Below are 26,889 nucleotides of genomic sequence, written 5' to 3' on the forward strand. Positions count from 1 at the left end.
TTATCTCCTCTTTGCTGGAGGAGCTCTCCACCATGCGACCTTCTTCACCAACAGCTGGCCACGCCCCCCTCCCATCGAATTTTTATTTATTTTTCCTTAAGGGAATGAGTCACATGCATTTTTTAAAATGACCAATAATACCACATACAAGGGACTAATACTGTCATACCATGACCAGACTACATATTATCACCTCATAGTGACCGAATAATACCACATACAAGGGAAACATACCGTCACATTAATCGAAAAATTAGTAAAGGACCAGCGCTCCATCCAGGTGTAGTAATCCAAAGAACAAATTTATTCAGCCATGTCACAGCAACGTTTTGACCATAAAGGTCTTTTTCAAGCATAACACACAATGTAAGGGGTCAGCTTTAAATAGCGTGAATGCCACACAGTGCACCAATCGCTATAAAGCCACCTCCCACTACAAAATATATCATATTTAAAATACAATAACAAACATCAGACACACATATAATAAAAATCCACCACCGCAGATATATGCAAAAATATGCATATACAGTATTTAGTGTTTCACAGGTTGTTTACAATACCTCTAGCCAATCGGCATACTGCATCAGCCGTTTCCATGAGGATAATCACCCAATCCAATATACCTTTATACAAGATGGATTAAACCAATGGGTTTCCTATCAATCCACCGCCTAAATGTACCTGATACCTATCCACGGTCACATTACAGCAAGGGATTCGCAGCCCTACCAATGGGATGCCGTGTATCATACCTCACTCACATCATCATATCCCTGCGCCTTTACCACATCATCCATCGCGGTCTATCACCAGCCAACAGCCCCACAGATGCCGCATCAAGTGTGCGCAAGCCGGAAGAGACCGCCGCACAAATGCAGCGAGACCCAGCCGGCAAGAGTACCCGCCCACACACACAACAGCGGCGTCACGTGACAATGGCCAGGAAGGATCACCTAGGTGATCTGTATAAACAAAACCACCGCAGCAAACACCATTGTTAGTCTCCAAGCGCATGTATCCAAGGGATCAAAACATAACAAAGCCTCATATCAGGAGCCAAAAACTGCATCATATACCACATAATTTGCTATATTATATATTTTTTACAAAAAAACAAAAAGACAAAAAAAGTCGGAAGACATAAGGAGTGGATCCAGTGACCAGACCACATATTGCTACCACATAGTGACCGAATAATACCACATACAAGGAACAAATACCATCACACTGTGACAAGACCACATATTACTACCACATCGTGACTTAATAATACCAAATACAAGGAACAAATACCTACACACCAGAACCAGACCACATGTTAACACCACATAGTGACTGAATAATACCATGTACAAGGAACAAATACCCTCACAACATGGCCGGACCATATATCACCACCACATAGTGACCAAGTAATACAATATACAAGGGACAAATACCGCCGCACCATTACCAGACCACATGTTACCACCACATAGTTACCGAGTAATATCACATACAAGGAAAAAATACAGCCACACTCTGGCCAAGCCACATAGTGACCGAATTATTCCACATACAAGGCACATATACCACCAAACCTTGACCGGACCACATATTACCATCACTTAGTAACCGAATAGAACCACATACGAGTAACAAATACTGCCACACCATGACCAGACCACATATTCACATTATACCGCCATATACTGTCCGCCACTACCGAGCAGCAGGTGTCATCTCTGCATTATGGACCCCGGGCTGCGAACACACCTTATACCATCCTTATAATTATCTGCTGCTTTCCGCCAGCCCTAACACAGTGTACAGGTAAAACAGTGATCACCAGTGACTCTATACATAGGAGCTCTGTATATTGTGTCAGTGTACAGGTAATACAGTCACTCACCAGTGACATTATGCATAGGAGCTCTCTACATAGTGTCATTGTACAAGTAATACAGTGATTACCAGTGACATTATACACAGTAGCTCTGTATATTATGTCAGTGCACAGGTAATACAGTGATCACCAGTGACATTATACACAGAAACTCTTTATATAGTATACAGGTAATACAGGGATTACCAGTGAGATTATACACAGGAGCTCTGTATATAGTGTCAATGTACAGGTAATACAGAAATCACCAGTGACATTATACACAAGAGCTCTGTATATAGTATATAGTGTAAATGTACGGGTTACACATTGACTTAACAGTGATGTCTCTAGTTGAAGTCCTGCATCTTTCTTTTCTTCTTCATCCAGCACAAACCGCCATTAACTCTTTCTTCCAGCCAGGGTTTGCCTCTGCATAAAACAACAGTTATCTAGAGCACCGCTTCCAGAGCACATTCCCCACTTTTTCCCTTTCTTCTACACTACACAGCTGAATACAGACGTGCACCCACAATTAATACACAATTAGTTATTTTGCAACCCACCATTCCAAATACAAATTATAATCCACCACTGTGCCCCCACCAACTGTAAATAGCCACTTTCTCCACCTAATATATAAATATATTTGCACCTGTACTCTTTCCCCAATTCAATACCAGTCACAGTATCCTCAACGGCCCCCACTATGAACCTCTTGCTCCCCCAATTCACTATATTTACATGCCCCTTATGCCCCAATTCATTTTGTCATGTCCTCTCTCTCCCACCCTCACCCTCTATTCATTATCAACTTCCCACTCCACATTCAATACATCATTTACTCTCCCTCACCCTCAATTTATCATTATTTGCTGCTCATTCCAATTCATCATTATTTGTTGTTCCTCACCTTCAATTCATGATTTTCTGTCCCCATTGCCCAGTCTCAAGACATCATTGTTTACTCCTCCACCCTCAAAATTCATCATTATTTGCTCTTCTCCAAGTCCCTAAGTCATCATTTGCTCTTCCCACCCACTCTCCACCTTTGCTTCATCATTTGCTGGTCTGCGTCCCCCACCCTCAATTCATCATGTGCGGTCTCCCTTCCCTCCCTCACTTCATAATTTGCAGTCCACCTACCCCGCTTCACTTCATCATTTGCAATCTGCCTCCTCTCCCTCACTGCATCATTTGCAGTCCCCCACCTCATCATTTGCAATCCTCCTTCCCCTCACTTCATGATTTGCAATCCCCCTCCCCCTAATGTCATCATTTGCATTCCCCCACTTCATCATTTACAGGTCCCTCCCTCTACTTAATCATTTGCAGTCCCCCACTTCATCATTTGCAATCCCCCTCCCCCTCACTTCATCATTTGCAATCCCTCTCCCCCTCACGTCACCATTTGCAGTCCCCCCTCTTCATCATTTGCGGTCCCCTCCCCGCTCATCTCATCATTTGCAGTCCTCCTCTCCTCCTCACTTCAACAGTTGCAGTCCCCCACTTTATTATTTGCAGTCTCCCTCCCACCTCCATTACTTGCAGTCTCCCTCCATCTTTCTCCTCATTTAATTCATTTTGAAAAGAAAAGGAAAAAACATTTTTCATACTTTCCTCACTGATGGTCCCCTGCAGGTGCAGCCCTGCTTCTGGTGTCCTCGTACAGGACAGGGAATATGCGATGACCTGGTCTGCTGGAGATGCCATGGTCCTGGACACATACCCACTCATTGTCATATGGACTCCAAGCAGGGGCGTAGCTAGAGCTTTTGCCGCCCGGGGCTGTTCCCGAGTTTGGCGCCCCCCCAGAACGTATGCGATTTTCACACTTAGTCATGTACCCACGAGCTCCTCTCCCTTAAGCTCCCAATGTTCAGTGAAAAACTGAGAGAAGCAGAAGAGAGGCTCGTTGTCACAGGACCATGAGTATGAAAATCGCATATGAGTGACGTGTCCATGTGTCGACGACTGGAACCTGCAGAGCTGAATCCTGACATCGCAGCTTCTGAATTCTCACAACTAATGCACTGCACACTTTTAGGATTCTCCCTGGCCGGTGGACAGTCATGTCAGCACAAGCATGCGATTTGTATACTTCTGACCACATTCCGACTAGACGTGCCCGGCCTCGCTCAGTTCATTTTCATAGAGTGAGGCCACACATGTCTAGTCAGCACGTGACCGCATGTATGTAAATCGCCAGCACCAGAGAATCCTGACAGTGTGCAGGGCGCAGTGTGAGAAGTCAGAAGTCTGCAGTCACAAAGAATGACTGCAGACTCATTACAAACCTGGACATCCTCTTTAATGCTCCTAACATAAATAAAAACATGAGAGTTAGTCAGTATCACCAATAACATGTACATCCAGGTACCTTATAGATGACGTCGCCTCTGGAGTTGTTCTCCTTCATTTCTTCATCTTGTCCAGACCCCATGATGAGTTTTCTCATCCACATCTTGTCTCTGCAGACTTTCATCTTCTCCGGTCTTTTGCAGAAAGTCTTCACATGACGCCCTTAAAGATACAAGTGTCATTATAATGCTCCTGAATAAAAAATTTCCCCTCACTATATTGTCTGCATAAAATATGACCCCCACACTGTCCCTCTCATGGTACATGCTCTTCACACTGACCTCCTCTTTCCATACCGGCCCCCTCTTCATACTGTCCTCTCACACTGTCCCCCCTATAGGGCCCAGTATTTATACTGTACTCTCTCATCACACTCCCCCTCCTTTGTATACTGTCCCCTCCTGGCCGTGCCCTTACACTGTCCCCCATGCTACGCATGCACACATCCCAACACCCTCACTCCCCGTACTCTGTCCACATACGTTTTTCACATCGCTACTCATACTGTGTCCGCATACATTCCCCCGTTTGACCCCAAGCTCTCTGCACCCATCCCCCATACTGTTTCCTCATATATGCCCCCCCCATCTCCCCCTTTGCTCTTCATTTTGTGTCCTCAGATCTCCCCCACACATTAAATCCCCCCATCCCCATGACAAATCTCCCCCCACACACATTCAATCCCCCATCTCCATACACAATAAATCCCCCCATCTCCACTCATATTAAATATCCCCAATCCAATAATATATCCCACTATCCCCACTCACAGTAAATCCCCCCCACAATATATGCCCCCATCCCCACTCACAGTAAATCCCCCCACAATATATGCCCCCATCCCCACTCACAGTAAATCCCCCCCACAATATATGCCCCCATCCCCACTCACAGTAAATCCCCCCCACAATATATGCCCCCATCCCCACTCACAGTAAATCCCCCCACAATATATGCCCCCATCCCCACTCACAGTAAATCCCCCCCACAATATATGCCCCCATCCCCACTCACAGTAAATCCCCCCACAATATATGCCCCCCATCCCCACTCACAGTAAATCCCCCCCACAATATATGCCCCCATCCCCACTCACAGTAAATCCCCCCCACAATATATGCCCCCATCCCCACTCACAGTAAATCCCCCCACAATATATGCCCCCATCCCCACTCACAGTAAATCCCCCCCACAATATATGCCCCCATCCCCACTCACAGTAAATCCCCCCACAATATATGCCCCCCATCCCCACTCACAGTAAATCCCCCCCACAATATATGCCCCCATCCCCACTCACAGTAAATCCCCCCCACAATATATGCCCCCATCCCCACTCACAGTAAATCCCCCCACAATATATGCCCCCATCCCCACTCACAGTAAATCCCCCCCACAATATATGCCCCCATCCCCACTCACAGTAAATCCCCCCCACAATATATGCCCCCATCCCCACTCACAGTAAATCCCCCCACAATATATGCCCCCCATCCCCACTCACAGAAAATCCCCCCACAATATATGCCCCCATCCCCACTCACAGTAAATCCCCCCCACAATATATGCCCCCATCCCCACTCACAGTAAATCCCCCCCACAATATATGCCCCCATCCCCACTCACAGTAAATCCCCCCCACAATATATGCCCCCATCCCCACTCACAGTAAATCCCCCCCACAATATATGCCCCCATCCCCACTCACAGTAAATCCCCCCCACAATATATGCCCCCATCCCCACTCACAGTAAATCCCCCCCACAATATATGCCCCCATCCCCACTCACAGTAAATCCCCCCACAATATATGCCCCCCATCCCCACTCACAGTAAATCCCCCCCTGCACCTTCGGTGTCTTCAGCTCCACTGGAGCACTTACCACCGCTCTGTGTCTCCTGGTCGATCTGCAGCTCCTGCTCTGCCGCGCAGGTGAGTGACGTCAGCAGCGTGATCACATGACCTGATCACGCTGCTGGCGTCGCTCTGACCCAGCAGTCAGAGCTTCAAGTTCAATTGTACTCGCACCTCAGATGCAGTACAATTGAACACTGGGAGCCGGCGCGCCGCAGCTTCTCTGTGCCGGCTGTCAGCTTGACAGTCGACACAGAGAACAGCCGACTCCCAGTGCGGGGGGTGACAGAATGCAGCCGCCGGGGGAGACACTGCGGACCGCCGCTTTAGGCGTCCCGACTGCGCCCCCCTGCCGGCTGCTCCCCCCTAGATACGCCACTGACTCACCCCCGCATTGTGCCGCCCCCCTCATTGTGCCGCCCGGGGCAGACCGCCCCCCCCGCACCCCCCTTCCTACGCCACTGACTCCAAGCAGATTGATTGCAGCCTAGGGAGGCACTGTGCATTTCCCACCTGCAGTGTGGGCAATCAGCCCGGTGAGGGTTCACAGTCATGTTCTGTGACAATAAATGACATACTGCTATTGGGACTCTTGAACTCAGGGAGTTTGGTGACTCTGTTAAGGGCCACACTTCCCCACCAGTTGATGCCAGAAAAAACATGGGTGTTGTATTCACAGGGATGCCAAGGACTTCCCTGTTGCCAGAGTGACTATAAAAACTAACTGTGTGGCTGAGTGGCATGAGGTTGGGCTGATTAAGGACCTGCTACACTTGGTGATAATAGGACAGGACTTTAGCCTGTTCTGGGACTTATGGTGGACTCAGACAGGAGCCACTTACACCATGATGAATCCTCATTGCAGTCGGAGGGAATGAGTTCCCCCTGTGTGTCCTTGCTGGTGACCAGGATGAGGACAAGATGGTGACCAATGAGGCCGAGATTCCTGAGTCAGGGGTTTCTGGGGGGAATTTTGGGACTGCTCATATGCAGGATCTTACATTAAAACGTGCATTCGACCATGAGACTTTGATAAATAGGGTTGCCCAAGAGCTGAGGGGGGGCCACCAAATTTCTGTATTTCATTTTAAATGAGGAGCTGCTGTTGGTACCAGGTCCCTATAGGCGCAGGGTATTACGTCTGTTTCACTCTCTTATTTTGGGTGGGCATCTGGGAGTAGACAAAACTAAAGAGCAGGTCCTTCAGAGGATCTACTGGCCTGAGCGTCACAAAACATTGTTAATTTCTGTCAATCCTACCCTACCTGACATCTAACTGCTCCCGAATCCCACTTCTGAAGACGTGCTGCGTTTAACAGAGGGATATGAGGCGCTCCTGAGGGTCCAGTCGCCACAGAGGTACTGCACCTCAGCCAGAGGTGTGGTACTCCAATCTCGGGTAAGGATGGGGCACTATCCGGTACCTGTATATTAGCATCCAAAACCACACCACTCCAGGCCAGGGGATCTGGGTACACCCAATTTAGGGAGGGCCCCATCTCAGGCTGGACGGGGAACTAGGTAGAGGGTATGGGTGGAGGAAGTAGATGAGGGTAGGAGACCTGAGGTAGAGTGAGAGTTGGGAGTGAAGTGTTATGGAAACAGGAGGGAGGCAGAGTCATTTGGTGAGGAGAGGAATGAGAGGAGCAATGGTGCGAGAGGAGCTCCAGAGGGAGAGAGAAGGGGTCGTAGGGGCCAGGGAGGTGAAGAAGCCACCCGTGGCCCCCAAATCCACGTCGACCGTAGTTGGGTGGAGGGACCAGGTCACAGTGGGGACCGGCCTCAAACTAGTGGAGAGACTGTAGGACTCAACTAGCAAACCGGGGGCTGTGGTGTCTTTATGTGCCACAGCCAAATCTACACACATTTGATAAAAAGGCAGCCACATAGGGTCAAGGGGACCAGGAGGATGTCACCCGACAGGACCTGCGGCTGCTGGCTTGGGACACTGTGTGTAAGGCACAGCGCAGGAGAGCGTGAGCCAGAGCAGGGAGAAACAACCCAGAAAGGTACACAAGAAGGGGGTCCCGGATAAGTGCACCCAAACTACCTGAGAGCTGGCTGGACCACCGACCAAGAGGACACAGCACACGGCTAGTGATTGTAACCTAAAAATTGTGAGTAAAGTGTGAAGATTGCACCCCGCTGTGTCCTCAGAATTATATACTGCGTCACCTGCCCTATACCACAAGAGTTACCATCATCAATTTAACTCTATATCTGCCCTGGGGCCCCGTTCTACCCATGGGGAGCTGAACCATCTTTGCTGCATCACCATCGGCCCTAGTGGACGTGAACCGCAGCATCAGCCATCCCTTGCCGTGCACCATGGGTGGCGTCATGAATAAATCCCATAACTTTCCCCTTGCATTTTTATTGCATGCTCAGGGCCACAGAGTCGGTTCAAGGCCTCGTGACTTCCACAAAGAACTGTCTGACCCAATTCTGAGTACCCCACGGCCCTTGGGGGCATCGAATTTTGGCGTCATGCACAGGATCTGAAGTAGCCTGGTGCCACTGGGTCCTGTGTGCCATACACTTTATTGAACTGTTTGGAAACCGCCATTATCATGCCGCACGGCGTGCCGGAAGCAGAAGGGGTGTGTTGTCATTGGCGAGCCCAAGAAAGGGCGCAAAGTGAAACCTTGCCCGTGCTCGGACGTCAGCCGGCGGGAAGCAAGAGGCCCCGACCCGAAACCCCTGTGTACTTGATTGATCCCACCTGCGGAGCAGTAGACTGATGGGCCAGCAGAGGCTCAGAACCTGGCTAAGGTTCACTAGGGCAAAAGGAGCACAAGAGAGTGTGCAACAAGGTGAGCAGCGGGAGAGGCAGCAAGGTACCCGGTGAACACCCTGGCGAGCAGTGGATGGAGAGCTCCGGAGCGTGGGGTGGAAGTGGTGGTCTCCCCCAGACTACTGGAGGAAGAACCAGACCAGCTGCTCACGGTAGACCCGGAATTTCTGAGCGCCGAGGTGAAGGAGCTAAGACGCCAGCTCCTAAAGGCACAGATAACAACGATGTTGAAATGGGGGGAGGCCTTGCTGGAAAAGGTGACCAAGCGGTGGGTGGTCTTGCGACCAGCATCCGTGACCCCGGAGGAGAAGGAGGAGGAACCCGGCATCGGAGAGGCAAATGATGCAGGTACCGACATTGCACTGGTGGCCGAGGAAACCCTAGTTGGGCCCTTAAAACACCTGACAGCCCTAAAACCTGGCCAGGTGTTTATGGATTTAGCCTGGGACCAGACAGCAGACACCGGGGATAGACTAGCGGTTTCACTACAGCCTGAACACATGCCCCGGGAGGTGCACAGCGAAAGGATAGGTATTCGTTGGGAACACCCGGGGATGGAACTGATGGAGATCCCTGGGAGGCCCAAGCGGGAGAAGCCCGGGTAGAGACCCTCAGTTGGGAGGACTATTGCCGGCAAAAGGTACACAACTTGGAAGCGGAGGAGCAAGAACGCAAAGCCCTGTGGGGAGCTATGGAGGTCAGAAACATGAAGGCCAAGACCCAGGCCCGCAAGGCTAGACCCGCAGAGTCAAGGCACCGTGTTTCCTTTGACTTAATAAGGGGCTGGGGGTTTATCAAGGAGCCCGGTGTGGCCTCAGAACTGTTCGTGACTCGATGGGACGTGGAGTCACACTTGCTAGAGGGGCACCCCGATCATGACCTGTACCCGGGGGATCTTGTAACCTTCACCCAGCATGTGGGCGAACGGGGGTGGTTCGCCCTCAATGTGAGAAAGGGTACATTGGGACGTGTTGCCCCCATGCCAGTGGTCACAGAGCCAGAAAAGCAACCAGTGGCTTTGACGCCGGACACTGTATAAGTCCCTGCAGCTTCAACTAAAGTTGCAGTACAGACACAGACAACTCAGACCCCCGCTGCAGGGCCTGCTCACTTTGTGTCACCCAGTATGACACATGAGGAAGAACATCTTTGCTCAGAAGACTGCAGGCCTTAAAAAACTGCCTTGGAAGAGAGAGTGAGAAGTGGTAGAATGTAAATGTAAATAGATAGTTATTAACCTGGTTAGGTATGAAAATAGTTAAGAATGTGTGTTAATATGATGTGCCTTATTAGTAAGTTAGAGTGCTTGTAAAATTAAAAAACAATGGTTCATGGACAGTGAATCGACAGTACTTCTCTTGTATATAGTTAGCACTTTCTGTGCTGTTTGTTGGTTTTACACTGTACAATTGGCAATAGAATAAAAACTGTCTGGTGTGGCCAAAAAGTGGTCCAACACGGTGGCCAGATTGGCCCTTTAGCCACGCCCAGAGCCAACATTGGGGGTTTGAGACGGGTTTCCTCATATTGCACTGAGAACGGTGAGAAGGACACCCTGCTTCAGAATCTCACTGAAACCTGTTGAACTTAATTGAGAATGTTTTTATTTAGAGTAATGCTATGTTTTAAATACCCGGTATTCATATGCAACGTTCAAGTACCTCCCATAAAGGGAAGAAAAAGTTATTTGTTTAACTGTTTTTACCAGTTGAAATGCATTTCAGAAAATTATTTGTGTGTTTTAACATTTGTTTACTCTGTTCCAGCCCACAGACGTGCTGCGTTTAACAGAGGGATATGAGGCGCCCCTGAGGGTCCAGTCGCCACAGAGCTACTGCACCTCAGCCAGAGGTGTGGTACCCCACTCTCAGATAAGGAGGGGGCACTATCCGGTACCCTATACTAGCATCCAACACCACACCACTCCAAGCCAGGGGATCTGAGCAGACCCTATTTAGGGAGTGCCCCATCTCAGGCTGGAGGGGGAACTAGGTAGAAGGTGTGGGTGGAGGGAGAGTCAGTTGGTGAGAAGAGGAATGAGAGGAGCAATGATGTGAGAGGAGCTGCAGAGGGAGAGAGAAGGGGTCCTAGGGGCCAGGGAAGTGAAGAATCCATCCGTGAGACCCGAATCCACACCGACCATAGTCAGGTGGAGGGACCAGTTCGCAGTGGAGACCAGCCCCAGACTAGTGGAGAGACTGTAGGACTCAGCTAAGCAAACCGGAGGCTGTGATGTCTTTATGTGTCACAACCAAATCTACACATATTCGCTAAAAAGGCAGCAACATAGGGTCAAGGGGACCAGTAGACGTCGCCTGACAGGACCTGAGGCGTGAAGAGTGCTCAAATAACTGTCAGACCCGGTTCTGAATACCCCATGGCCCAGGTGGGCATCACAAGAATGTCAGTGTACCATCTGCAGATGGACTGCCTATTTGAGAGGTTCAACAAGACCTTGAAATAAATGATTTAGGCTAGTTTCACATTTACAGTAGAATCCACAGCGTTTATGCCGCAACCTGAAACGCACGATAAACCGCATGGAAACGCGTGTAAACGCAGCGTTTTTTAGATGCATAAGCTAACGCATGCTGTTAAAAACAACGCAACGTTTACATGCTTTTTCATGCGTTTTGCACGTGTTTGCGTTTTCTGTGCTCATGGTGGAAAATTTTACAGGAGAAAAATCTAGATTAACAGACACCGCCAATGGGACAACAGTGGGCGTGTGTTATGGGATATCTTTATATAGAAAAGAATAAAAACAGGCAGAGATGCTTACCTGTCTAACTGGGCCTCAATACAATTGCACTGACAGGGTGCAGCGGACCCAAGTAAAATGGCAACTGTGTGAACATTGCCACATACAGAGTGTATTTTTTTGCATTGGTGTGCCACACAGCCAATCCCTGATTGAAGGCTGGCTGTTTCATCTGGTATTGCACCTGTGCAGTTGCCATTTTACTTGGGTCCGCTGCACCCTGTCAGTGCAATTGTATTGAGGCCCAGTTAGACAGGTAAGCATCTCTGCCTGTTTTTGTTTTTTTCTTGAATATTGGAGAATTTTTTCCTCTTTTTGTGGTTTTCATGATATCTTTATATAGACCCTTGGTCAGCTGAAATCTTCACAGTTTAGTACTGTATTCTGTGTCATGATGGATCTTCGCATGGAGAGCTTTTATTTCAAACTGGATTTAAGTATAAAGCTATTTCTTGCCTATGCGTTTGCTTGGGAGCAACAAAGAAATCGAGAAAGACAGAGAAGAACACGGCATCGTCGTTATTGCAGACATCCCATTATTGAACTTTGGGAGAGCCGTGGAGCTTACCACACGCTATATGGCGAGCTTAATGCCAACCCGGACATATTCCCAGAATATACCAGGATTTCTCAAGACACTTTTCAGGATATGTTTGGTCGTGTCGAAGGAGCCATCCGGAGACAGGACACCCAGCTCCTTAGAGCGATTCCTGCAGAGGAACGTCTCCTGGTCACACTAAGGTACGTAATAATTCTAAACAAATGCTTGTCATAATTATTAATGTTCTGCCATGTATTATTTGTATTTTCCTTTATGTGTTTAGCAAAACCCCACCATAAATATAATTATTCGTAATTTTTTTTTTTCTTTCAGATTCCTGGCTATCGGAGAGAGCTTATCATCACTCCACTTTCAGTACCGGCTTGGAATTTCCACCTTGTCTGGGATAGTACGGACACCTGCCTGGCTTTATGGAAAGTTCTCCGGGATGAATTAATCCCCCTACCCACCGTGGACATGTGGATGGAAATTGCCGACAAATTCTGGAGAGTGTGTAATTTCCCAAACTGTTTGGGAGCAGTGGATGGAAAGCACATACGGATTACCAAACCCACCAGATCTGGATCGCAGTACTTTAACTACAAGAAATATTTTTCTGTAGTGCTCATGGCAATAGCAGATGCGGACTGTCACTTTATCGCCATGGACATTGGAGCTTTTGGCCGTGGCAATGACTCCCAGACTTTCAAGAACTCGGATATGGGCCAACGTTTGTATGGCAAAATTTTTAATTTTCCCCTGCCATGACCTCTCCCCAACACTCAAGGCCCACCGATGCCATTTGTTATGGTTGGGGATGAGGCCTTTCAGATGTGTGAAAACCTACAGAAGCCATATACCAGTCGGGACTTGAACCACACTAAAACAATTTATAACTACAGACTGACCAGGACCCGAAGAACAGTTGACTGTAGCTTTGGGATTCTTGTCTCAAAATGGCGCATTCTTGGGACAGCCATTAATCTAAAAATGGAGACAGTCGATGAGGTTGTCAAAGCCTGTGTGGTTCTCCACAATTACATAATGGCTAAGGAGCGACTCAACATTGAACTGGATGAACCAGTTGCAAACCCATTGCCAGAATACCAGCATCACCCTCTGCAGTCAACTGGTGAAGTTGCCCATATGCGGAACCAATTTGCTGCCTATTTTGTTTCTGACATCGGATGTGTGGCCTGGCAAGATAATAATGTGTAAAATGTGCTGTTGGGTTTGGGTCTGCATCAGTTATGTTTTAAATGTTACTAATATTTGTTGTGAATAAACAACGTGTTTTGATACCTGTACCGAGTCTCCTATGTCTTTCCTCTAAAAATAACCTATGATGTTAGTGGTATGGTAGTTGACGTCATTACATCCTCAATCTCTTCTGCATTTTATCTATTGAATGCAGACTGAGGAGAAGATGGAGGTATAATAAAAAGCAGATCTATACTCAGGTCATGTGTCAGAAATAATGACTTCATGATGCACAAAACCCAGAATCATGAATTCACTATTTCTGACACCTGTCCAGGTGAGTATAGATATGCCTTGTATGACCTCCATTGTCTCTTCAGTTTGTGTGAAAAAGGTTACGTAGACTGAAGAGAAAATGGAGGTTATATAAGGCAGTTCTATACTCACCAGGTCAGGTGTCATAAATTATGAGTTCAAGATGCTGGGCTTTGTGCATCATGAACTCACTATATCTGACACATGACCTGTTGAGTATAGATCTGCTTTGTATTACCTCCATTGTCTCTTCAGTCTGCATCACATACATTAAGCAGACTGAAGAGATTATGGAGAAAATACAAGTAATATTAGTTTTTGACAACTCATAGCTCCATACCAAACACAAGAAGCAAAGCTGCAGTGTTCTACTTGTCTAACTCCTGGAGCTATGAGGTGGCAAAAACACAAAGTGTACGGCGCAGTGTGTTTATTTGGTGCACGGTGTGTGTTGCCGGGGGCGAAATACACAAATAATCAAACAGTATTGGGGGCAAAAAACATTGAAATTTATTAACAAAAATAAAAAATTAACTGTTTGAGGTAGAATGACGGAACTGGGGGGTATATAACTGTGAGGCCTGGCTGGCTGAAGACGACGCAGGGGTTGCAGGAGAAGGGGCAATTAAACTAGTGGGGTCAGGGAGTTTGGGGATGGTACTAGAGGCATGGGATGGCAGAGACACACTGGAAGGGCGAGACAAACCTGACATCACAGACACATTGGGAGGTGAGGGGGGGATGGCGATAGTTCGCTGTTTCTTCTTTTTCCCTTTTTGGGATCGGTGCTGTGGACTGGGGATCCTCGGTGTGCTCGTTTCTTGTGGCCCAGTGATGGTGGCCGACCTGTCATGGTCCGTGTGCTGTTGCTGCTGCATGGTGGTGGTGGTCCGGGTGCTGCTGCTGCTGCAGCTGGGACGTGGTGATGGTGGCCGACCTGTCATGGTCTGGGTGCTGCTGCTGCATGCTGGTGGCAGTGGAGGATGTCCAAGCAGGAGCAGCAGTTTACATGGTGATGGCAGTGGGCTGTCCAACAGCACTCGGCATGGTGGTGGTGCTGTAGTGGTGTCCGGCAATGCTTGTAATGGTGGTGGCCGTGCAGTGGTATGCAGCAGAGCTCGGCATTGAGATTAAGCGTGACAGTGTTGGCACAGGTGGAAATGCCACAACTGGCTGCTGAAAATACCAAGTCTGCTGCATAGCCTGCATGTAAGCAGCATTGCAGGCTTGTATGACACTGAGCTGGAGATCAGGAGTAAGGTGTTCTGACACGCCCTTTTCTATTTGATTAAAAAAATGATGTGCTGGCCTGTGGAGGTCGGCTTTCACTTGGTCAAGGCTTCGGGCAGCATCCTGGATATGTGTATTCATAAGGTTGAAGCCACTATCCAGTCTGTCTCCCATCACCTTGAGTCCATCATGAAAGATCGAGCTCAAGTGCAAAAATTCGGGCATGAGTGACCTGTCTAATGCCCTCTGCCGCTGCCAGGAAAAGTCCAAAAAAAAGAGACAGAGGCAGAGGACTGGGACAGTGGAACACCTGATGGACCAGCTTCCTGGTCTCCAGTCTGTGCTGCAGGCCCACTTGCTGCTGCACTGCTGGATGGCTGGGATGGGTTTGTGGCTGTTTGATGAAGGACCGCTCCAGAACCAGGTTCAAGCCTGCTGCTCCAGGTGCTGTGAAAAAAAAAACATTATTACCAAACATTTACAATAGTAAAAGCGCCAACTCCTGTGGAATCGAAAAATACAGATTAGGCAATACAATACAATCCAATGCACCACAAAAAAACTTACGTTCTCTGGGCAAGGACCGGTCTCAAAAATGACAGAATATGATGATGCTTATATTTTCTTCTCCTTGCTCCAGAACCACTGGAAACCCAGCTCTCTTGACGATGGTCCTTGTTGAAGCGATCCTTCATCGAACGCCAACGTGTTCTGACTTTGAGCACTGTTAAAAAAAAAAGGTTAGACAAGGCACATTTGGCCAGGGTCACACAACTGTGTGTGATGAGAAAAACTCTCAGGAGTTTCTCTCATCACACACAGTTGTGTGATCCCGGCCAAGGTCACTGCTGCATCACACACCATTGTAATACTTACGAAATGCCTTGTGGACCCAAGCCGGGGCTTTGTCCCAGCCATCCAGCATCGCTTGGGCCACCTCATTCCATAGTCGCCGGCTAGTCATGTTGTCCGAGTGCTGCGGAACCTGGGTGTCCCACAACGGGACTCCCTCATGGACCAGGGGGATGAGGATGTCATTGTTAATGAGGTCCTCATCCCATTCTGGAACCAAGAAAGTAAATACATTAATGTTGGAGACATTAACATGAGGAAAACAAAGAAAACAAGAGAGACAGAAAACAGGCAAGAATATTTAAAGTCAAGAAAAAAAAAAGAAGTCAAGAAGAAAAAGGTAAAGAAAGAGCAAAGTACAGAGTACAATCAGTCAGGTATACTTAGACGCCGCCTTGCCACACAAACGTGTCCATCCTGCTCCTGCTCGGCCTCTGCCGCAGTTGAAGAACTGTTCTGAAAAAGAAAAAAAAATTTTCACATGTGTAGATGTGACAGAGAATACTTACCAATCTGAAGAGGTGAGTACTCACTTCACTTTCATTTCCACCATATTCACGCCCAAGACGTTGCTCCTCAGAAGACGATGACATTCTGATGCATGCAGCAAGAAAAAAGAGACAGAAATTATTAGGACATATAGAGAGAGAAAAAAGAAAATACAGACATTGGCTTTTATACTCACATTGTCCAAAGTGTAGATTCCTCACAGCTTCAGAGCTTCTTCTCTTGTTCCCAGTCTGCTGTGTAGTGACCTGCAATTGCCAACTACCTCTTTTTATCAGTTTGCGTGTGGGGGGGTGGCTTATCAGTGTCTAGTCAGCTTTACTGTGGAAAACGCATGCGTTCACAAACACAAACAAACGCATGTGCTTGAGAACGCATGCGTTCTCATAGACTGAATTGCGTTTTTTCGCCGCATTCCTTCCGCTAACAAATGCATACGTTTCTAGGCGGCAAATTCACACCTCTGACATTAGAACATGTAGCGTTTACTAGGGTTGAGCGACTTTTACTTTTTTAGGATCGAGTTGGGTTTTGCTAAACACGACTTTATCAAAAGTCGGCTCGAGTGAAAACGGCCGATTATCGCGAAAAGTCGGGGATTGACCGAAACACGAAACCCAATGTAAGTCAATGGGGAATCAAAGTCGGCAGTGAGTGGAGGACAGGAAAACACCTACAGTGCCCATTTTAATGCCAAAAACATCAATTCTTGTTACTTAAGCTTGTCAATCTTAATTTACCTTATAATAATAGTTAGTAGGGTTGAGCGACCTTTACTTTTATAGGATCGGGTCGGGTTTCACGAAACCCGACTTTTTCAAAAGTCGGGTCGCGTGAAATCGGCCGATCCTATAAAAAAGTCGGGGTCGGGGTCGGCCGAAACTCGAAACCCAATGCACTGCATTGGGTTTCCAATGGTTCCCAGGGTCTGAAGGAGCGGAAACTCTCCTTCAGGCCCTGGGATCCATATTTAAGTGTAAAATAAAGAATTAAAATAAAAAATATCGCTATACTTACCCTCTGACGGGCCCTGGTACTAACCGGGAACCTTCCTTCCTTAGAATCAGCCTTCCAGGACCTTGCGGTGACGTCGCGGTGATGTCGCGGCTTGTGATTGGTCGCGCGGCCGCCCATGTGACCGCTCGCGCGACCAATCACAAGCCGCGACGTCACCATGACGTCACCGAAGGTCCCGGAAGGGCTGATTCTTAGGAAGGAAGGCTGCCGGAAAGAAGCAGGGCGTGTCCGAGGGTGAGTATATACCTAATAGGAATATACTCACCCTCGGCTTCATTCCGGCAGCCTTCCTTCCTAAGAATCAGCCCTTCCAGGACCTTCGGTGACGTCACGGTGACGTCACGGCTTGTGATTGGTCGCGCGAGCGGTCACATGGGCGGCCGCGCGACCAAACACAAGCCGCAAGGTCCTGGAAGGCTGATTCTAAGGAAGGAAGGTTCCCGGTTAGTACCAGGGCCCGTCAGAGGGTAAGTATAGCGATATTTTTTATTTTAATTCTCTATTTTACACTTAAATCTGAATTCCGATACCAATTCCCGATATCTTAAACATATCGGGAATCGGTATCGGAATTCCGATTCCAGATTCAGAAGATCGCCGACTTCATGGCCGACCCCACACAGGGGTCGGGTTGGGTTTCATGAAACCTGACTTTGCCAAAAGTCGGCGACTTCTGAAAATTTCCGACCCGTTTCGCTCAACCCTAATAGTTAGGCATTGAAAATTGGGGTCATTTGGCTAAAGTTGTGGGGGGGTAGGGCTGGCTCAAGTTTTTTGTGGGCCTAGGAAACGCGGACTACGCCACGGCGGTGGAGCAGGGAGAGGTCAGTATTTCAACTTTGCAAGTGCTGTGATCCTGAGCAAGCAGGGGGGCACGCTCATTTGCATTGGCACTGACACAGGGCCCCTCAAAGAACGGCGTTGTGTTTGATGGCGGGGGCGCCTCTGTTGTGAATTCCGTTCTCGGACTCCCTCCTGTGGTCATGAATGGTACTTTGGTTAGTTCTGCTCTTGGACTCCCTCTGGTGGCTTTGAGTGGAACTGCTGGTCACTGAGGTTGGCTTTCTCAGCTGCCCTCGTTTATTGCTATGCTTGCTTCCCTATTTAACTCCACTCAGATCGTTACTTCATGCCAGCTGTCAATGTCTCAGTATTGTTCAGATCTCTCTTGGACTTCTCTGAGGACCTGTCTACTCCAGCAGAAGCTAAGTCCTTGCTAGTTCATTTGTTGTTACTGCTTCCTGAATATATTTCTTAGTACTGCTAAATTTTAGTCCAGCTTGCTATCATGATATTCCCTTGCTAGCTGGAAGCTCTGGGGGTGCAGAGTTGCACCTCCACACCGTGAGTCGGTGTGGGGGCCTTTTTGCATACTCTGCGTGGTTTTTGTAGTTTTTTGTGCTGACCGCATAGTTCCCTTTCCTATCCTCTGACTATTTAGAGAAGTCTGGCCTCCTTTGCTAAAACCTGTTTCATTCCTGTGTTTGTGACTTTCCTCTTGACTCACAGTCAATATATGTGGGGGCTGCCTTTTCCTTTGGGGAATTTCTCTGAGGCAAGGTTAGGCTTCTATTTCTATCTTTAGGGGTAGTTAGCTCTTAGGCTGTGAAGAGGCGTCTAGGGAGAGTTAGGTACGCTCCACGGCTATTTCTAGTATGTGTGATAGGAGTAGGGTTTGCGGTCAGCAGAGTTCCCACGTCCCCAGAGCTTGTCCCGATTTCTAGTTTACTCATCAGGTCATTCCGGGTGCTCCTAACCACCAGGTCCATAACACGCCTCCCACCGGCAGAGACACTTTTGCGTACTATGAGGGGCCCTGTGCCAGTGACGTCGCCAACGAGTATGCCCTCCCCACCTGATGAAGGAACCTGCACTTTCATCTGCGCCTTCCTCTTTGTCCCCTTGTAAGGTGGTATAGTGTTGTGAATTAGACTTTTTTGGCTCCCTCTTGTGGTCACTAGTGATATGACTCTGGGATTGTCTTTCCTCAGTTTGGCACCCACCTGGGTCGTTAGTCCAGGGGTGTTGCTATATAAACTTCCTGGATCCTCAGTCCAGTGCCTGGCATCGTTGTAATCAGATCCTTTCTGTTTGCTCCTGTCTGCTGGTCCTGGTTATTGCAAAATTAAGCTAAGTCCTGCTTCCTTGTTTTTTGGTTATCTGTATTGCTCTTACTTTCTGTCCAGCTTGTACTAAATGTGATTCCTGATTTTGCTGGAAGCTCTAGGGGGCTGGTATTCTCCCCCCGGGCCGTTAGACGGTTCGGGGGTTCTTGAATATCCAGCGTGGAAATTTTGATAGGGTTTTTGCTGACCGTATAAGTCATCTTACTATATTCTGCTATTAGTCAGTGGGCCTCTCTTTGCTAAATATCTAGTTCATTCTTACGTTTGTCTTTTCTCCTTACCTCACCGTTATTATTTGTGGGGGGCTTGTATCCAACTTTTGGGGTCTTTTCTCTGGAGGCAAGAAAGGTCTATCTTTTCCCTTCTAGGGTTAGTTAGTTCTCCGGCTGGCGCGAGACGTCTAGAACCAACGTAGGCACGTTCCCCGGCTGCTGCTATTTGTGGTGCTAGGATTAGATATACGGTTAGCCCAGTTACCACTGCCCTATGAGCTGGTTTTTTATGTTTGCAGACTTGGTATGTACTTTTGAGACCCTCTGCCATTGGGGTCATAACAGTATGCCAGGCCAAAGTTGAATGTTTAATGCATTGCAGAAGTGGGATAATAAGAAAGGAAATTCTGAGTTTTTTTTTTTTTTTTTTACTCTCTTTGTTCCTCCCCTTTACCTCTGAGTGGCTTGTGCTTGCTGCAGACATGAATGTCCAGACCTTGATTACAAGTGTGGATCAGCTTGCTGCTCGTGTGCAGAGCATACAAGATTTTGTTACCAGTAGTCCAATGTCTGAACCTAAAATACCTATTCCTGAACTGTTCTCTGGAGACCGATTCAAGTTTAGGAATTTCAGGAATAATTGTAAATTGTTTCTATCTCTGAGACCCCATTCATCTGGAGACTCAGCTCAGCAAGTTAAAATTGTTATCTCTTTCTTACGGGGCGACCCTCAGGATTGGGCCTTCTCGCTAGCGCCAGGAGATCCGGCATTTGCAAATATTGATGCGTTTTTTCTGGCGCTCGGATTGCTTTACGAGGAACCCAATCTTGAAATTCAGGCAGAAAAAGCCTTGCTGGCTATTTCTCAGGGCCAGGATGAAGCTGAAGTGTATTGCCAAAAATTTCGGAAATGGTCCGTGCTTACTCAGTGGAATGAGTGTGCTCTGGCCGCAAATTTCAGAAATGGCCTTTCTGAAGCCATTAAGAATGTGATGGTGGGTTTCTCCATTCCTACAAGTCTGAATGATTCCATGGCGCTGGCTATTCAAATTGACCGGCGTTTGCGGGAGCGCAAAACTGCATTTAATACGCCCGAAGGTCATTTTGAGTACTTGGTGATGCCTTTTGGGCTCTCTAATGCTCCTTCAGTGTTTCAGTCCTTTATGCATGATATTTTCCGGAAGTATCTGGATAAATTTATGATTGTTTATCTGGATGATATTCTGTTTTTTTCTGATGATTGGGACTCGCATGTAGAGCAGGTCAGGATGGTGTTTCAGGTTTTGCGTGAGCATGCTTTGTTTGTTAAGGGCTCAAAGTGTCTCTTTGGAGTACAGAAGGTTCCCTTTTTGGGTTTTATTTTTTCCCCTTCTGCGGTGGAGATGGACCCAGTCAAGGTCCGAGCTATTCATGATTGGACTCAGCCCACGTCAGTTAAAAGTCTTCAGAAGTTCTTGGGTTTTGCTAACTTCTACCGTCGTTTTATCGCTAATTTTTCTAGCGTTGTTAAACCTTTGACGGATATGACCAAGAAAGGTTCTGATGTTGCTAACTGGGCTCCTGCAGCCGTGGAAGCTTTCCAAGAGTTGAAGCGCCGGTTTACTTCGGCGCCTGTTTTGTGCCAGCCTGATGTCTCACTGCCCTTTCAGGTTGAAGTGGATGCTTCTGAGATTGGGGCAGGGGCCATTTTGTCGCAGAGAGGCCCTGGTTGCTCTGTAATGAGACCATGTGCCTTTTTCTCTAGGAAGTTTTCGCCTGCTGAGCAGAATTATGATGTTGGCAATCGGGAGTTGTTGGAAATGAAGTGGGCATTTGAGGAGTGGCTTCATTGGCTCGAGGGTGCTAAGCATCGTGTGGTGGTCTTGACTGATCACAAAAATCTGATGTATCTCGAGTCTGCTAAACGCCTGAATCCTAGACAGGCCCGCTGGTCATTGTTTTTCTCCCGTTTTGACTTTGTGGTCTCGTATTTACCAGGTTCAAAGAATGTGAAGGCTGATGCTCTTTCAAGGAGCTTTGTGCCTGACTCTCCTGGAGTCGTAGAACCAGTTGGTATTCTCAAAGAGGGAGTTATCTTGTCAGCCATTTCTCCGGATTTGCGACGTGTGTTGCAGAGATTTCAGGCTGGTAGACCTGACTCTTGTCCACCTGACAGACTGTTTGTTCCTGATAAGTGGACCAGCAGAGTCATTTCCGAGGTTCATTCCTCGGTGTTGGCAGGGCATCCGGGAATTTTTGGCACCAGAGATCTGGTGGCTAGGTCCTTTTGGTGGCCTTCCTTGTCACGGGATGTGCGGTCATTTGTGCAGTCCTGTGGGACTTGTGCTCGAGCTAAGCCTTGCTGTTCTCGTGCCAGCGGGTTGCTCTTGCCCTTGCCTGTCCCGAAGAAGCCTTGGACACACATTTCCATGGATTTCATTTCAGATCTTCCGGTGTCTCAGGGCATGTCTGTCATCTGGGTGGTATGTGATCACTTTTCCAAGATGGTCCATTTGGTATCTTTGCCTAAGCTGCCTTCCTCTTCCGATCTGGTTCCTTTGTTCTTTCAGAATGTGGTTCGTTTACACGGCATTCCTGAGAATATTGTGTCTGACAGAGGATCCCAGTTTGTTTCCAGGTTCTGGCGATCCTTTTGTGCTAAGATGGGCATTGATTTGTCGTTTTCGTCTGCCTTTCATCCTCAGACTAATGGACAAACGGAGCGAACTAATCAGACTCTGGAGGCTTATTTGAGGTGTTTTGTTTCTGCAGATCAGGATGATTGGGTGCCCTTCTTGCCGTTGGCTGAGTTTGCCCTTAATAATCGGGCTAGTTCCGCTACTTTGGTTTCGCCTTTTTTTTGCAACTCAGGTTTCCATCCTCGTTTTTCCTCGGGACATGTGGAGCCTTCTGACTGTCCTGGGGTAGATTCCGTGGCGGATAGGTTGCAGCAGATCTGGAATCATGTGGTGGACAACTTAAAGTTGTCACAGGAGAAGGCTCAGCGTTTTGCCAACCGCCGCCGCGGTGTGGGTCCCCGACTTCGTGTTGGGGATTTGGTATGGCTGTCTTCTCGATTTGTTCCTATGAAGGTCTCCTCTCCTAAATTTAAGCCTCACTTCATCGGTCCTTACAAGATATTGGAAATCCTTAATCCTGTGTCCTTTCGCTTGGATCTTCCGGTGTCGTTTGCCATTCACAACGTGTTCCATAGGTCTTTGTTGCGGCGGTACGTTGTGCCTGTGGTTCCTTCTGTTGAGCCTCCTGCTGCGGTGTTGGTTGAGGGCGAGTTGGAGTACGTGGTGGAGAAGGTCTTGGATTCTCGTCTCTCCAGACGGAGGCTTCAGTATCTGGTCAAGTGGAAGGGCTATGGCCAGGAGGATAATTCCTGGGTGGTTGCCTCTGATGTGCATGCGGCCAATTTAGTTCGTGCCTTTCACGCTGCTCATCCTGATCGCCCTGGTGGTCCTAGTGAGGGTTCGGTGACCCCTCCTTAAAGGGGGGGTACTGTTGTGAATTAGACTTTTTTGGCTCCCTCTTGTGGTCACTAGTGATATGACTCTGGGATTGTCTTTCCTCAGTTTGGCACCCACCTGGGTCGTTAGTCCAGGGGTGTTGCTATATAAACTTCCTGGATCCTCAGTCCAGTGCCTGGCATCATTGTAATCAGATCCTTTCTGTTTGCTCCTGTCTGCTGGTCCTGGTTATTGCAAAATTAAGCTAAGTCCTGCTTCCTTGTTTTTTGGTTATCTGTATTGCTCTTATTTTCTGTCCAGCTTGTACTAAATGTGATTCCTGATTTTGCTGGAAGCTCTAGGGGGCTGGTATTCTCCCCCCGGGCCGTTAGACGGTTCGGGGGTTCTTGAATATCCAGCGTGGAAATTTTGATAGGGTTTTTGCTGACCGTATAAGTCATCTTACTATATTCTGCTATTAGTCAGTGGGCCTCTCTTTGCTAAATATCTAGTTCATTCTTACGTTTGTCTTTTCTCCTTACCTCACCGTTATTATTTGTGGGGGGCTTGTATCCAACTTTTGGGGTCTTTTCTCTGGAGGCAAGAAAGGTCTATCTTTTCCCTTCTAGGGTTAGTTAGTTCTCCGGCTGGCGCGAGACGTCTAGAACCAACGTAGGCACGTTCCCCGGCTGCTGCTATTTGTGGTGCTAGGATTAGATATACGGTTAGCCCAGTTACCACTGCCCTATGAGCTGGTTTTTTATGTTTGCAGACTTGGTATGTACTTTTGAGACCCTCTGCCATTGGGGTCATAACAGTATAGTATGCGGGAAGGGGAACCAGACTTTCAGGAGGGTCAGATTCTGGCTGTGTAGAGTGCAAGGGGAATGTAGTGGTCTGGGTAAATGTACCAGCAGACTCATCTAGCAGTGGCTGGGCAATGGGCAGGATGAGGAGGAAACACAGATATAGGCCCAAAGAATAAAGTAGGCTAAATGCAGTTCAAAATTGGTAACAGGACTAAACAGGCGGCATTGCTTTGTTCAGTGGAGGACAACTGTAATGAGTGGCAGACACAGTTAGTAGGCCCAAATAATTAAGTGGGCCAAATAAAGTTCAAAATAGGTACCAGAAGTAAACAGGCGGCACTGCTTTGTTCAGTGGAGGAGAACACCAAGGAGCGGCAGACACCGTAAGTAGGCCCAACCAAACTAGTAGACCAAATGCAGTTGCATATTCCAAATACAGGCCAAAAGCCTAAAGATTGAAGCTCAGCTTTTTTCAGTGGAGGACAACACCAAGGAGCGGCAGACACCCTTAGTAGGCCCAACCAAACTAGTAGGCCAAATGTAGTTTCATATTCTAAATACAGGCCGAAAGCCTGAAGATTGAAGCTCAGCTTTTTTCAGTGGAGGAGAACACCAAGGAGCGGCAGACACCGTTACTAGGGCCCAACCAAACTAGTAGGCCAAATGCAGTTTAAAATTTCCTATAGGCCGAAAGCCTGAAGATTGAAGCTCAGCTTTGTTCAGTGGAGGAGAAAAGCAAGGAGCGGCAGACACCGTTACTAAGGCCTAACCAAACTAGTAGGCCAAATGCATTTTCATATTCAAAATGTAGGCCGAATGCCTGAAGATTGAAGCTCAGCTTTGTTCAGTGGAGGAGAAAAGCAAGGAGCGGCAGACACCGTTACTAGAGCCAAACCAAACTAGTAGGCCAAATGCATTTTCATATTCAAAATGTAGGCCGAAAGCCTGAAGATTGAAGCTCAGCTTTGTTCAGTGGAGGAGAAAAGCAAGGAGCGGCAGACACCGTTACTAGAGCCAAACCAAACTAGTAGGCCAAATGCAGTTTCATATTCTAAATACAGGCCGAAAGCCTGAAGATTGAAGCTCAGCATTTTTCAGTGGAGGAGAACACCAAGGAGTGGCAGACACCGTTACTAGGGCCCAACCAAACTAGTATTCCAAATGCATTTTCATATTCAAAATGAAGGCCGAAAGCCTGAAGATTGAAGCTCAGCTTTGTTCAGTGGAGGAGAAAAGCAAGGAGCGGCAGACACCGTTACTAGGGCCCAACCAAACTAGTAGGCCAAATGCATTTTCATATTCAAAATGTAGGCCGAAAGCCTGAAGATTGAAGCTCAGCTTTGTTCAGTGGAGGAGAAAAGCAAGGAGCGGCAGACACCGTTACTAGAGCCAAACCAAACTAGTAGGCCAAATGCATTTTCATATTCAAAATGTAGGCCGAAAGCCTGAAGATTGAAGCTCAGCTTTGTTCAGTGGAGGAGAAAAGCAAGGAGCGGCAGACACCGTTACTAAGGCCTAACCAAACTAGTAGGCCAAATGCATTTTCATATTCAAAATGTAGGCCAAAAGCCTGAAGATTGAAGCTCAGCTTTGTTCAGTGGAGGAGAAAAGCAAGGAGCGGCAGACACCGTTACTAGGGCCCAACCAAACTAGTAGGCCAAATGCATTTTCATATTCAAAATGTAGGCCGAAAGCCTGAAGATTGAAGCTCAGCTTTGTTCAGTGGAGGAGAAAAGCAAGGAGCGGCAGACACCGTTACTAGAGCCAAACCAAACTAGTAGGCCAAATGCAGTTTCATATTCTAAATACAGGCCGAAAGCCTGAAGATTGAAGCTCAGCATTTTTCAGTGGAGGAGAACACCAAGGAGTGGCAGACACCGTTACTAGGGCCCAACCAAACTAGTATTCCAAATGCATTTTCATACTCAAAATGAAGGCCGAAAGCCTGAAGATTAAAGCTCAGCTTTGTTCAGTGGAGGAGAAAAGCAAGGAGCGGCAGACACCGTTACTAAGGCCTAACCAAACTAGTAGGCCAAATGCATTTTCATATTCAAAATGTAGGCCGAAAGCCTGAAGATTAAAGCTCAGCTTTGTTCAGTGGAGGAGAAAAGCAAGGAGCGGCAGACACCGTTACTAGGGCCCAACCAAACTAGTAGGCCAAATGCATTTTCATATTCAAAATGTAGGCCGAAAGCCTGAAGATTGAAGCTCAGCTTTGTTCAGTGGAGGAGAAAAGCAAGGAGCGGCAGACACCGTTACTAGAGCCAAACCAAACTAGTAGGCCAAATGCAGTTTCATATTCTAAATACAGGCCGAAAGCCTGAAGATTGAAGCTCAGCATTTTTCAGTGGAGGAGAACACCAAGGAGTGGCAGACAACGTTACTAGGGCCCAACCAAACAAGTAGGCTAAATGCAGTTTAAAATTTCCTATAGGCCGAAAGCCTGAAGATTGAAGCTCAGCTTTGTTCAGTGGAGGAGACAAGCAAGGAGCGGCAGACACCGTTACTAGGGCCCAACCAAACAAGTAGGCCAAATACAGTTTAATATCTGATGTAGGCCGAAAGCCTGAAAATTGAAGCTCAGCTATATTCAGTGGAGGAGACAAGCAAGGAGCGGAAGACAACGTTACTAGGGCCCAACCAAACAAGTAGGCCAAATGCAGTTTAAAATTTCCTATAGGCCGAAAGCCTGAAGATTGAAGCTCAGCTTTGTTCAGTGGAGAAGACAAGCAAGGAGCGGCAGGCACCGTTACTGGGGCCCAACCAAACAAGTAGGCCAAATGCAGTTTAAAATTTCCTATAGGCAGAAAGCCTGAAGATTGAAGCTCAGCTTTGTTCAGTGGAGGAGACAAGCAAGGAGCGGCAGACACCGTTACTAGGGCCCAACCAAACAAGTAGGCCAAATGCAGTTTAATATCTGATGTAGGCCGAAAGCCTGAAAATTGAAGCTCAGCTATATTCAGTGGAGGAGACAAGCAAGGAGCGGCAGACACCGTTACTAGGGCCCA

This window comes from Ranitomeya variabilis, chromosome 5 (assembly GCF_051348905.1).
Source record: "Ranitomeya variabilis isolate aRanVar5 chromosome 5, aRanVar5.hap1, whole genome shotgun sequence".
Lineage (NCBI taxonomy): Eukaryota > Metazoa > Chordata > Amphibia > Anura > Dendrobatidae > Ranitomeya > Ranitomeya variabilis.